We start from the raw sequence: 11,354 nt of genomic DNA, 5'->3' as shown, positions 1-11,354 counted from the left end.
CAACCAGTAGTAAGCCAAATTTATTCAAGTACAGGTAGGTCTTTGGGGGGATCTTTGGCTTAATGATGTTGACTAGTTGAACAAACACATGGGCACAGGAGCTGTGGTGTCAGTGGTCAGGGTTAGAATACTGTTTTAGTTTTTGCCTTTTCAAATTTTTAAATAATGGGAGATAAATGTTTATTTCAAAAAAAAAGCTGGGTGTTTTTAAACTGTCTGTCCTCTGGGTGTACTTTATGTCTAGAGGGAAAAAAAGAAAGGATTGATTACTGTAATTGAAGATACTAATATAAATGTTGATTAGATTAGGTATAAGGATTGTAGAGATATACAGGTCTATGTATAGGATAATTGTATTTTAAAACTACAATCGGAAAGTTTAAATTACCACCATCATATGTTTATATATCTATGCATTATGTTTTTGTATCTACAGATGCCTAAATCCATACAAATAGATGTATACAATATCAGTATATAGCAATAGATTCTTTCTTACAATTTATTACATAAGTAATGTGCCAAAGGAATAAATTAGGATTTAGGTCTTTCATGTAAAAATTACTGAGTTATTTTATGCCCAAATCAATAGTTTCCTTTTGTCACCAAATTATTGTTAATTCTCAATGTTTTTTTGCATGCTCTGAGACCATCAGTTTGAGGCTCTCTTGGCTAGTCCTGTACTAATTATATTTGTTCATATTCAAAATGCCATCGCAGACTTAATTCACCCCTGAAAATACAAACCACACTACCAGCAGGTGGTGACGCCGAGCGCATGCGCTCCGGGCTGCTCAGCACCACCCCTTCAGACGTGCGCCCTTGGACCTGCCCAGCGCAAGCGCATTTTCTTGAAGGAACAGGTGGTCGGAAACCGATGTTTATCTGAGACCCCACCTTCCCTACTGTGTGGTTCTATCTTTTTGAGGAAAAGCGGGGCGGGGGGGATGCAATAGATCTCCCGGTAACCCCATCCTCGCCCAGCCGCCACAGCGGGCGCTCTTGGGGCTGCCGAGGGCTCGCCCCTCGCGAACAACTAACTATTGGCCATCAACGCACCTGGAATGGTCCCAGCGTGGTCAGTAGTCAGGCAGGGGGCTTCTCCCCGAAGGTCAGTAGTATTTTGGGGCGGGGAGGGAGGGTCAGAGGGATCGCAGCCGGCGTTTCCCAGCAACAGTGATTCCTGACTGTCCCAGGTTCTCGGTAGAGTGTACAGGGGCGGGGCTCCTCTCTACGGACTTTGCGGACAGTGGCAGTACCGCCTGCCGGCGAGCGTGCATTGAGGAGCAGTGCAAGGGTGACTTATGCCCAAAGAATCAAATTGCAGAAGGATGCTGGGTAGTGTAAAACGTGTAATCCGTCACTGGGTCACGGGTAAAGGAGGTGGGGTTGGGGTAAACCCAGCGATCTGTTGCCCCCCTGCCCTCTCCACAGCGGGGAATGGAGAAGAGTCAGGGTGGGGACCCAGGTGGACGATGGGGTCTAACCACTTGTCCTTTTAAGAAAGTTTCAGGCCAGCCGGGTGGCTCAGGTGGTTAGTGCTCTGTTCTCCTAACTCCGAAGGCTGCCGGTTTGATTCCCACATGGGCCAGTGGGCTCTCAACCACAAGGTTGCCAGTTCAATTCCTGGAGTCCCGCAAGGGATGGTGGGCAGTGCCCCCTGCAGCTAAGATTGAACACAGCACCTTGAGCTGAGCTGCCACTGAGCTCCCGGATGGCTCAGTTGGAGCACATCCTCTCAACCTCAAGGTTGCCGGTTCGACTCCCGCAAGGGATGGTGGGCTGTGCCCCCTGCAACTAACAACGGCAACTGGACCTGGAGCTGAGCTGCGCCCTCCACAACTAAGACTGAAAGGACAACTTGAAGCTGAACGGCACCCTCCACAACTAAGACTGAAAGGACAACAACTTGACTTGGAAAAAAAGGCCTGGAAGTACACACTGTTCCCCAATAAAGTCCTGTTCCCCTTCCCCAATACAATCTTTAAAAAAAGAAAAGAAAGTTTTACCCTGCAGAACAAGGAGAAATCGTGTACCGCCCAGAAGGGGTTGATCAAACACATTTGAAAGCTAATGGTAGTTTCAGTTGTGGGAGAACAAGGATTTTGGAGAAGTTTGTTAATTTTAGTTTTAGAACTCATCTGTTCTCTCTATTGTTCTTGAGGACTTGTAGATGGTGAGGACAGTGAAGCTTTTATGTAACAGTACAACTTACTCACAGTACTAGTAAAATAAATGTCTCTGTCATTAGAGAGGTAAGTGGGAATTTCCCAGGTGGGAAAACAACACCAAGCCACCTTCTCCTCCCCCCAGGTAATGGGCATAGCTCCCTGGTAAGGAAAACCTTCAATGCGCCCTGAGAATAAATGCATAATAAATGGAACATATTTCTAATTCAATGCAAAATGTATTTGTATGAAGTGCATTTGGAGGTGTTTAAATGGTCCTAGGGCCCTTGGTTCCTGTCCATGACCTACCTTGAAGGTTTTCAGGATTGTGTGGTTGGCAGATAAGACTTGACTGGAAAACGTCCTTGGCATCTACATCTAAAGTTAAGCCACCGTTGTTGGCTTAATATTGTTGCTGACTTATCTTTGCTTTTCAGGTAATATGAAGAATTTTTGTTAAACTCTATTTTCAAGTGTTTTGGCTTGATCAGTTGGCCATCCCCTGATGTAATGAGCATCCTAAGTTAAATAAGGAATTTATTTCTGATAGTTAACAGCCTCTTTGAATTTATCCAAGGCATTTTTTGCCTGTGTGACTCTAAGAGTATTTATCTAGGTTAACATTATTTGTTTAACATAGTGGTCAGCTGAAGCATTGTGAGATTCTAGGTCTCTTTCTTTGACCTTTTATTTTTATTATAGCTATTTTCTTAGGTAATAGCAAAACATCTAAAAGTTCTTTAATGTGTTGTCCAGTATGTATAGGTTTTTTTCAAGGTTAGAAACACCTTTGTTTCTAAATGATTCTGAATTTGTGGACTACCCCAAAATCACATTTACTATTGGTATAAATATTTCCACTTTGATTTTTTGTGAGTTGGCAAGTCCGTGTGAAGACAATTATGCTAGTCACCTGAACTGATTTAGTTTCTAGAAGTTGTCCATATCTAAGGGTGAATTGAAGTGTGTGATAGCATTTTCAACATGGAACAAATAAAATTAGGTCAAGGCTGTCCTTGGAATAGCTAAGAATGTGGTTGAAGTGTATGCAAAAAGCATGAGAGTTAATAGTTAACCAACTGTTAACTGACAAAACAGGGCTTTTATTGATGTGGGCATAAAATAACATGTCATTTTACACAAAAGGCCCAAATTCTAATTTTATTCTTTTGGTACATACATAATAAATTGTAGTAAAGGACATAATACCATTTTTGTATGCGCCAAGACATACATAGATATGTATAGGTAATAATTTAAAAATTTAAACTATAGCTTTAAAATATAATTGTCAGTAGACTAAATAAAACAATATGTCATCTTAAATAAATTTACTATGTGAATGGACAACTTTTAAAAATAAACAAACAGGAAAATCACATTCTATACACAAACCTATATCTCGTTGCCATGCTTGTACCCAGTATAATCAACTATATAAATGCTATCTTTAATTATTTTTTCTTTTTTTCCTCTAGACATAGGAGACACCTAGAAGACAGAAAGTTAAAATTGCCCAGGTAATTTTTTATGAGTATTTACCTCATATTAATTAAAAGTTTTGATAAGGCAAATACAAACATACATGTATTACTATCCAAAGGCATTTACATATTTTGTTAACTTATGAACATTTTAAAGAACTAAGGGTCATTTTTAAAATTATGTTTAGTAAACAATATAATTTACCTGCTTTTTTTGTTTTGTCAAGAATATGCCTTTGAAATGTGTTTTTCTGTCTTCATGTTTATCTTGTTTTACTCCAAGAAATAATAAGAAGTTATTTTTGAGAGGAATGTCGAGACTGAACTCACTTATACTAATACAGACTATTTTCACTGTTGTTTAGACTCTTCCTCATTTGCTGTACCTCGCAGTAAGAATGTGCCTTTGAGATGAATGACACATATTCATCCATGCTTGTGTTCATACTTAGTTTACTCTAAGAAGCACTAAGGACTGACCTTTAAGACAAATGTCTGAGACTGCACTTCTTTGCACTAATATGAATTTTTTCAATTCTACTTTTGTTTGCCCACACTGAGATATAAGTAAGATTTATATGACCACAAAACCCTCAGAAATGCTCATTCATCCCCACTGCATTTTCTTCTTGTGAGAACAAGATAAGAGGAATCCAAGTCATATATGTGAAAATGAGCTCTGATTTACACATTGTTCTCCACAGTAACTTCTTATTGTGAGTTAAAGCAAATATCATTGAAAATCATATTTGTGTGAACAGACTAGAAGTAAAGAAGAAATCAGACATTAGTCTCTAAAGAAAATTTTTATTGACTGCTAGAATTAACCCATGCTCTATCTGAGGCAAATCAATGGGAACCACATATTTTTCTCGACTGCACTTTCTTCCGTTGAATAAGAAATTTATTAACACAAATCAAAGCAGCATATTTGAAAACATGCAATATAAGTGTATATGTAGTTCTCAAAAGTATGTTCTTATTGCTAGTTATAAGAAATCTAGATAAAACTAGTATGTAAGAGTACAAGGTTTCATGTTCAAATTCAACTTGGTGAGTGTCAGGTTGAGGATCAAGGCCACTGTTCGGGTAAAGGTCAGTGTGAGGGATGGAATAAGTATGAGGGTAAACATAAGAAAGAAGTTCATGGTCAGGGTGAGGGTTAGAATCAGGGTCAAGGTGAAAGTGAAGACGAGGCTCAGGGCAATAGCCATTGTTCAGGGTAGGGACAGGATGAGGATTCTAATCAGTTTCATTGTCAGTGTGAGGTAAGAATCAAAGTATGATCAGAATTAGGATTATGTTGAAGATCAGGGTCACAATAGGGAGAGGGTCAGGTTCAATGTGAGAGGAATATAAGGGTTAAGGTCATGGTATTGGTCATGTTCAGAATGATGAACAGGGTCATGGTCAAGTTGTTCATCAAGGAGAGTAATGTTTGAGGAGTAAGGAAGTCAGAAACAGTGTCAGGGTGGCATCAAAGGCAGTCACATTGAAGACAAGTGTCACGAAGAGGGTACATATGAGCATTAGGATCAGAGTGAGGATCAGGTGCAGGGTTTGATTCAGGGTCATGGTCACAATGAAGGTCATGGTGAGGGTCAGTGTCAAGTCAGCTTCAAGGTTAGGATCAAGAATAGGGTGAGAGTAAAGGTCAGGGTCAGAATGTATCATGGTAAAAGGGTCAGGTGCAGCCTCAGGAACAGGGCAAAAGTGAAGGTCACTATTAGGGGAAGTGTCAAAGTAGGAGTGAGAGCCAGATTCAGTGTCAAGGTGAGCAGCAGGGTCAGAATCAGGTTGATGGTGATGTTGAAATTGAGGTTCAAATTCCCAGTGGGGGTCAAGGTCAAGTGAAGGGTCAGTTACATGGTCAGTATGAGAGTCTGTGTCCCTTAAGTAAGGTTAAGGTTGCAGATGAGGGCTAGTATCAGGATCATGATGAGGGACAGAGTCAGGAGGAGAGTGAGAGGCAGGTCAAGTGAAGAGTCAGGGACATAGTAAGGGTCAGAGTAGGGTTGAAGGTGCAGGTTAGGGTCAGCATCAAGGTTATGATAAAGGATAGGATCACGCAGATGGTGATATTTGGGGTCAGCTGAGTTTTAGAGTCAAATTCAGAGTCAGAATAAACCTGAGAGTAAGGTTCTAGTTCGAGGTCAAAGTGAGGATGAGAGTTAGAATCTGGGTTGGGTCATGGTGATGTTCAGCTACAGAATCAGCTCATTCTCAAGATGAGGATTCAGATTAGGGTGATGGTTAAAGTAAGTGTCAGGGTAAAAGTCACAGTCAGAATGAGTCTCAGAGACTTGTCAACATCCAGTTCATAGTCAAGGTAAAAGTCAATTTCAGGGTCAGGGAGGTTAGGGTTGTGTCATGTGAGCATCAGGGTGACAGTCTTGGTCAGATTAATCTTCACAGCTATACTGAGATTTAAGATAAGGATAAAGGTGAGATTGGAATTAATGTCAGGCAAGGCATCAGGCTCAGAGTGAGGAGAATGTAAGGATGAGGTTCAGACTAAAGTGAGGGTTAAAGTCAAGTGCAGAGTCAGGGTGAGGGTCTGGATCAGGTAAGTGTGACAGTTAAAGTCAGTATTAGGCTGAAGTTCAGGGTCAAGTGCAGAATCAGCATCACTATATGATGGAGGGAGGTTTTGTATACATGTATGGTTAAGGGTCAAGGTTGTAGACATGGTGAGAATAAAGGTGAAGTTCAGGGAAAGGGTTATGGTCAGAGTCAGCATGAGTGTCAGAGTAAGGGTTAAGGTCAAGTTACAGTCAAAGAGAGATGAATGGTCAGAGTAATTAAGGATTAGTTTTATGGTCATGGTCAGTGTCAACTTGAGGAACATGATGAAAGTCAGGGTAAAGGTTAGGATCAGGTAAGGTTCAGGGTCAAGCTAAGGATCTGTGTCAGTGTAATAGTGTCTGGGTCCGGGACTGCTTCAGGATCAGGGTGAAAGTTTTCAAGGTAGGGTGATAATCAGGGTCAGGTTAAAAGTAGAGGCAAGTTGAGAATCAAATTCATGTAAGGCTCAGGAGTAGGAAAGTCAGATCCCGTGTTAGAGTAATATCAGCATTTGTTTGGGGAGATGGTCATGGAGAATATGAGGGTAAGGGTCAGGCTGAGGGTCAGTATGAGAACAGCTTTTGGGACAAGGTCATTGTGAGACTTAGAATTAGGGTGAGGGTAAGATAAAGGTATAGGGGGCGGCCGGTTTGCTCAGTGGTTAGAGCGCAGTTCTCATAACACTTAGGTCACCGGTTCGATTTCCACATGGGCCAGTGAGCTGCGCCCTCTACAACTAGATTAAAAACAATGACTTGACCCGGAGCTGAGCTGCAACTCCCACAGCTAGATTGAAAAGAATGACTTGACATGGAGCTGATGGGTCCTGGAAAAACACTGTTCCCCAATATTCCCCAATAAAAATTAAAAAAAAAAAAAAAGATGTTTAGTATGGGTTCAGAAAAGGATAAGGCTAGGGGTCAGGGTACTGGGAATGTGAGGAAAGGGAACAGGGTAAAGGTCAGGTTCAGTGTGTGTGTAAGTGTGAAGATTATGGTCATGGTCAAGTTAAGTGAAAGGATAAGGGTCAGTGATAATATCATTTTTATAGGGGTCAGGGTTAGGGAGAGATTCAGGGTGAGGTTTTCAGAGTAAAGATTAAGTTGATGGTCAGAGTCAGTTAAAGTTTCAGGATGAAGTTCAAGGCCCTGGTGAGGGTAGAGTCAGGATAATAATGTGACTCTCAGTGGCTTCACATGGGTCATCACCAGGGTCTGGGTGAGGTTTACTGTAGGATGTAGGTCAGGATGTAGGTCAGACTCAGAGTGATGGTCAAATAAGGGTTAAGGTAAAGATGAGAGATATGGTCAGGTTCAGGGTGAGAGTTAGAGTCAGCATAAAGGTCCAGTTCAGGGTTAGGGTCAGGGTGAGTATAAGGTTTGGGGTCAAGGTCAGAATTCCATTCAGGTGAAGGTCAGGGTAAAGGTGAGTCACACTCAAGATCAAATTCAGGGCCAGGGTCAGGGTGAAAATTCCAGGGTAAGTGTCAGAGAAGTATCAGGTTGAAGATCAGGGTCAGTGTCAAGGTTAAGATTCAGTAAGTCGGTGTTTAGGGTAAAGTTGAAGATCAGGGTCACTGCAGGAATAGTGTCCATAGCATGGTCAACTTCAGTGTCAGGATCAAGGTCAGGGTGATAATCAGGGCCAGGATCATGGTAGTCAGGGTCAGGTAGAAGGTGAAGATCAGGGTGAGGTTAAAGTTTCCAGGAAAGATCAGTCAAGGTTAAGGTCAGAGTGTATATCAGAGTCTTATTGAAGGTCACAGTTAAAGTCAGGGTCAGGCTCAGAGACATACTGACAGTCAAGGTCAAAATCAGGCTGAGTGTGAGGTTCAGTGTGAAGGTCAGGATAAGAATAAGGGTGAAGGTGTGGGTCAGGGTTATGGTTAGCATTAGCATCAAGTGAAGTCAGCATCAGGTTCAGGGACAAGGTGAGGGTCCCAGTTGTTTTCATTTATATGGTCAGGGTCAGGTTGATGATAAAGTTCAAATTAACGGTCCGGTTAGGGGAAGGATCACATTAGAGGTCAATGTCAGGGTGATGTTCAGGGTCAGGTAAGTTTCAGGATCAATGTTAGGCTATTGGTCAGGATGACAATCAGTATGAAAATCAGGATCAGGGTAACAATGGGTGAAAATCAGGATCAGGTTGAAGGTCAAATTCAGGACTAGGGTTAATTAGTAGTAGAGTCAGTTTCAAGGTGTCATCACAGTCAGATTTGTTTGAAGGTTAATCGAGAGGATGAAGATAATGGCCAGGGACGAGTTGAGGGTCGGATTCAGAGTCCAGTTGAGAGTCAGGTTCAGGATAATAGCAACATGATGGTGTGCGTCAGTGTGAATGTTCGGGTCTTGATGTGGGTGAAATGTGGGATAAATGTGAGCCTCAAGGTCGGGATCAAGGGCATGTGAGATACAGGGTCAATGTCTTAACTAGGGTCAGGGTCATGGTGAGGTTCAGGTTCAGGTGAAAGATCAGTGTCAGTATCAGGTTGATGGGGTGAAGGATAGTGTCAGGTAAGCATCAGGGTCTTGGTCAGTATTAGGGTTACTGTGTGGGTGAAAATCAGTGTTAGGCTAAGTATCAGAATCAGAGTCATGTACCGGGTCATGGTCATGTTCTATGTTCTATGTGAGAATCAGGGTCAGCTTTAGAGTCAGTTTAGGTTTAGGGTTAGAGTGAGGGTAAGTGTCAAGGTGAATGTGAAGTTGAAACTCATGTTCAGGGTGAAGGTCAAGTCAGGTTCAGGGTGGGTGTCTGTGTCTGAAGAGGGTCAAAGTAAAAGTCTGGTTCAAGTTTAGGCATAGGGTGAAGGTAAACTTGAGTGTCTAAGTCATGGTCCAAGGCAGGTGAAAGTCAGGGTGACCCAGAGTCAGAGTCAGGATCAATGTGAGGTTGATGGTAAGGGTCGTGGTCAGGCTCTGGGTACAGTTGAGGGACACGGTGGAAGTCAGTGACACTTTCACGGTTAGGGTCAGCACGATGGTCAGAGTCAGGGTGAAGTTCAGGCTAAGGACCAGGTTAAGGATCAAGATCTGAGTCTCTGTGAGTATCAGGGAGGATTCAGAGGGAGTGTGAGGAAACTGTTTAGGGTCATCATCAAGATAAGGGTCAGTGTCAATATGAGCTTCATTGTCAGGTTCAGGGGCACAGTGAGGGTCAGAGTGAGAGTCAGACTCAGAATCATGGTCAGGGTGAAAGTTGGGGTCAGGTAAGTGTCAGCATCAAGATTAGGAGCATATTCAGGGTGAGGGTGGGTAGGGTCACGGTCAGTGTATGGGACAAGTTCAAAGTGAGGGTAAAGGTAAGAATCCGACAGTGTCAGGGTCAGGGTCAGAGTCTACATGAGGGTCAGGCTACGAGTCATGGTAGTTCCGGAACAGTGTTAAGGACTAGGGCAAGCTCTATCTCAGAATAAAAATCAGAGTCAAAGTTAGGCTAAGTGTCTGGTTCAATATGAAGCTGAACATCAGGGTCAAGGTCTTGATGAGGGTTAGGGTGTCAGGCTCAGGGTTATGGTAAGGATTCGAGGCAGGTTTAGAATAAGTGTCAGAGAAAGGATTAGGTTTAGCTTCAGGCTAAAGGCCAGGTTAAGTTCAGGGTAGGGGTCAGAGTCAAGGTAAGCATGAGGGTGAGGGGCTGTTTGTTGTGCAGGATAACTAAACCCTATTCCTTAGAGGGGCGTTATTTATCTGCAGCTGCTCCCCAGTCCTCCACATCCCTTCCTGTCCAACCCACTCCTTCAGGTCCCTGGAAAGACCTGCCTGAAGAACCATGGACTCTTAGAACCCACCTAGAGCAGTAGGAGTAATCCACTTTTGTGTTCAGCAGCCCTCCCACTCTCTTCTTTGGGGCCTGTTGTTCCCAGCCTCCTAAAGGCACCTCCTCATTCTCTGTATTAGGAGAAGAAGATACCGTCTCAGAGATTCCCTGGTCTTTCATGATATCCTGTCACCTTCAGGGTGAAGCAAGCACTGGGCAAGGCATTTCTGGCTGGAACTATTCGCCCTCCTGCCAGTGACCTCTCTGCCTGCCCGTTGCCTAATCTGTAAAATAGGGGAGTTAGATTTCATGGTCTTTTCACACCCTATAGGAACCTTTCAGTCACTGACTCCTTCCAACTTTCAGGTCCTGCTTCTCTTCTGTAGTCTGCAGAGTAGTGTTTCTTAGCTTTTAAACTTGATGTCCCAAATTGCCAAAAATGCAGGGTCATGATCTCATTTCACTATTCAGAACCCACCTCCTGTCCCATTGGGACCCACTTCAACTCCTACACAGCTTCCAGGGTCAAGGAAATTCTGCAGAGCTTTATTTTCTGTAGTTTGTGCTATGAAAATAAGAGAGATTTTTGACATTTTTCCAAATATAAAAATTATAATATGAAATCTGCTTTTTCAAACAACACCTTACCACTCACTCCCTGGAAGAGCCCAGCAAGCTTTCTCAGGCTGTCATTTTCAAGTCTCCTCTCACTTCTCTTGGGAATCTCTTGTCATTTAAAGATATTGATTATCTGCTCTACCACTGACCCCGTCCTCTTTTCTTTTTGTCCTGGTTGCCTGTGCTTGGTGTCAGTTTTCAGATAAGGAAAGAGAGTTGCTGCTAAGGCTCTATTTATAATATGTCCTTGAAAGCTGAGTGCTGACTTCTTTGAGATAAAAAACTGACGGGTGAGGAGAAGAGACACAAGGCAGAGGGTCATCCTTAGTGACAATGACAGCACAGGCTGCATGAGCGTGGGCATGCAGGAACATGGGAACGCAGGAACAGGCGTGTGCACACACGCATGCACACACACACATGCACGCACACATGCATGCACACACATGCACACACACACATGCACACACACGTATGCACACACACATAGCATCCAGGTCAAAACAAATAAAGAGAAAAGAAACACAGAGGTCCAGGGAAGAAGGGGAAAAGCCTGGAATATAATAGAAACTTGACACGTGTTTGGTGAAAAGAAAAGAAGACAGAAAGGGAGGGAACAAGGTGGGAAAGGGGGGAATTCAGAAAGACAGCAAATTTAATGAGCAAAGCACTGTACTTGGTGTTAGGAACCTTAATTTGAAGGCCTGACTTTGCTTGGTTTATTTGGTTTAGTAGAAATTTGAGCTTGGGCTAGTTT

General features: G+C 42.8%; 1 long non-coding RNA gene across 2 annotated transcripts in view; it reads left to right on the top strand.

Moving 5' to 3' along the window:
• The first annotated feature begins 702 nt into the window (after positions 1-702).
• LOC141567243 (uncharacterized) overlaps positions 703-11,354 on the top strand; it is a 32,339-nt gene continuing 21,687 nt past the window's right edge. For both annotated transcript variants that reach the window (XR_012489738.2, XR_012489739.2), the window contains exons 1-2: positions 703-1,111; positions 3,647-3,688. This is a non-coding gene — a long non-coding RNA (uncharacterized LOC141567243). The remainder of the gene's footprint in view (positions 1,112-3,646; positions 3,689-11,354) is intronic.

Source organism: Rhinolophus sinicus, chromosome 5 (assembly GCF_057876585.1).
Source record: "Rhinolophus sinicus isolate RSI-liver-muscle chromosome 5, RSI-T2T, whole genome shotgun sequence".
Classification (NCBI taxonomy): Eukaryota; Metazoa; Chordata; class Mammalia; order Chiroptera; family Rhinolophidae; genus Rhinolophus; species Rhinolophus sinicus.
This window is presented reverse-complemented; position numbering and strand designations above follow the sequence as displayed.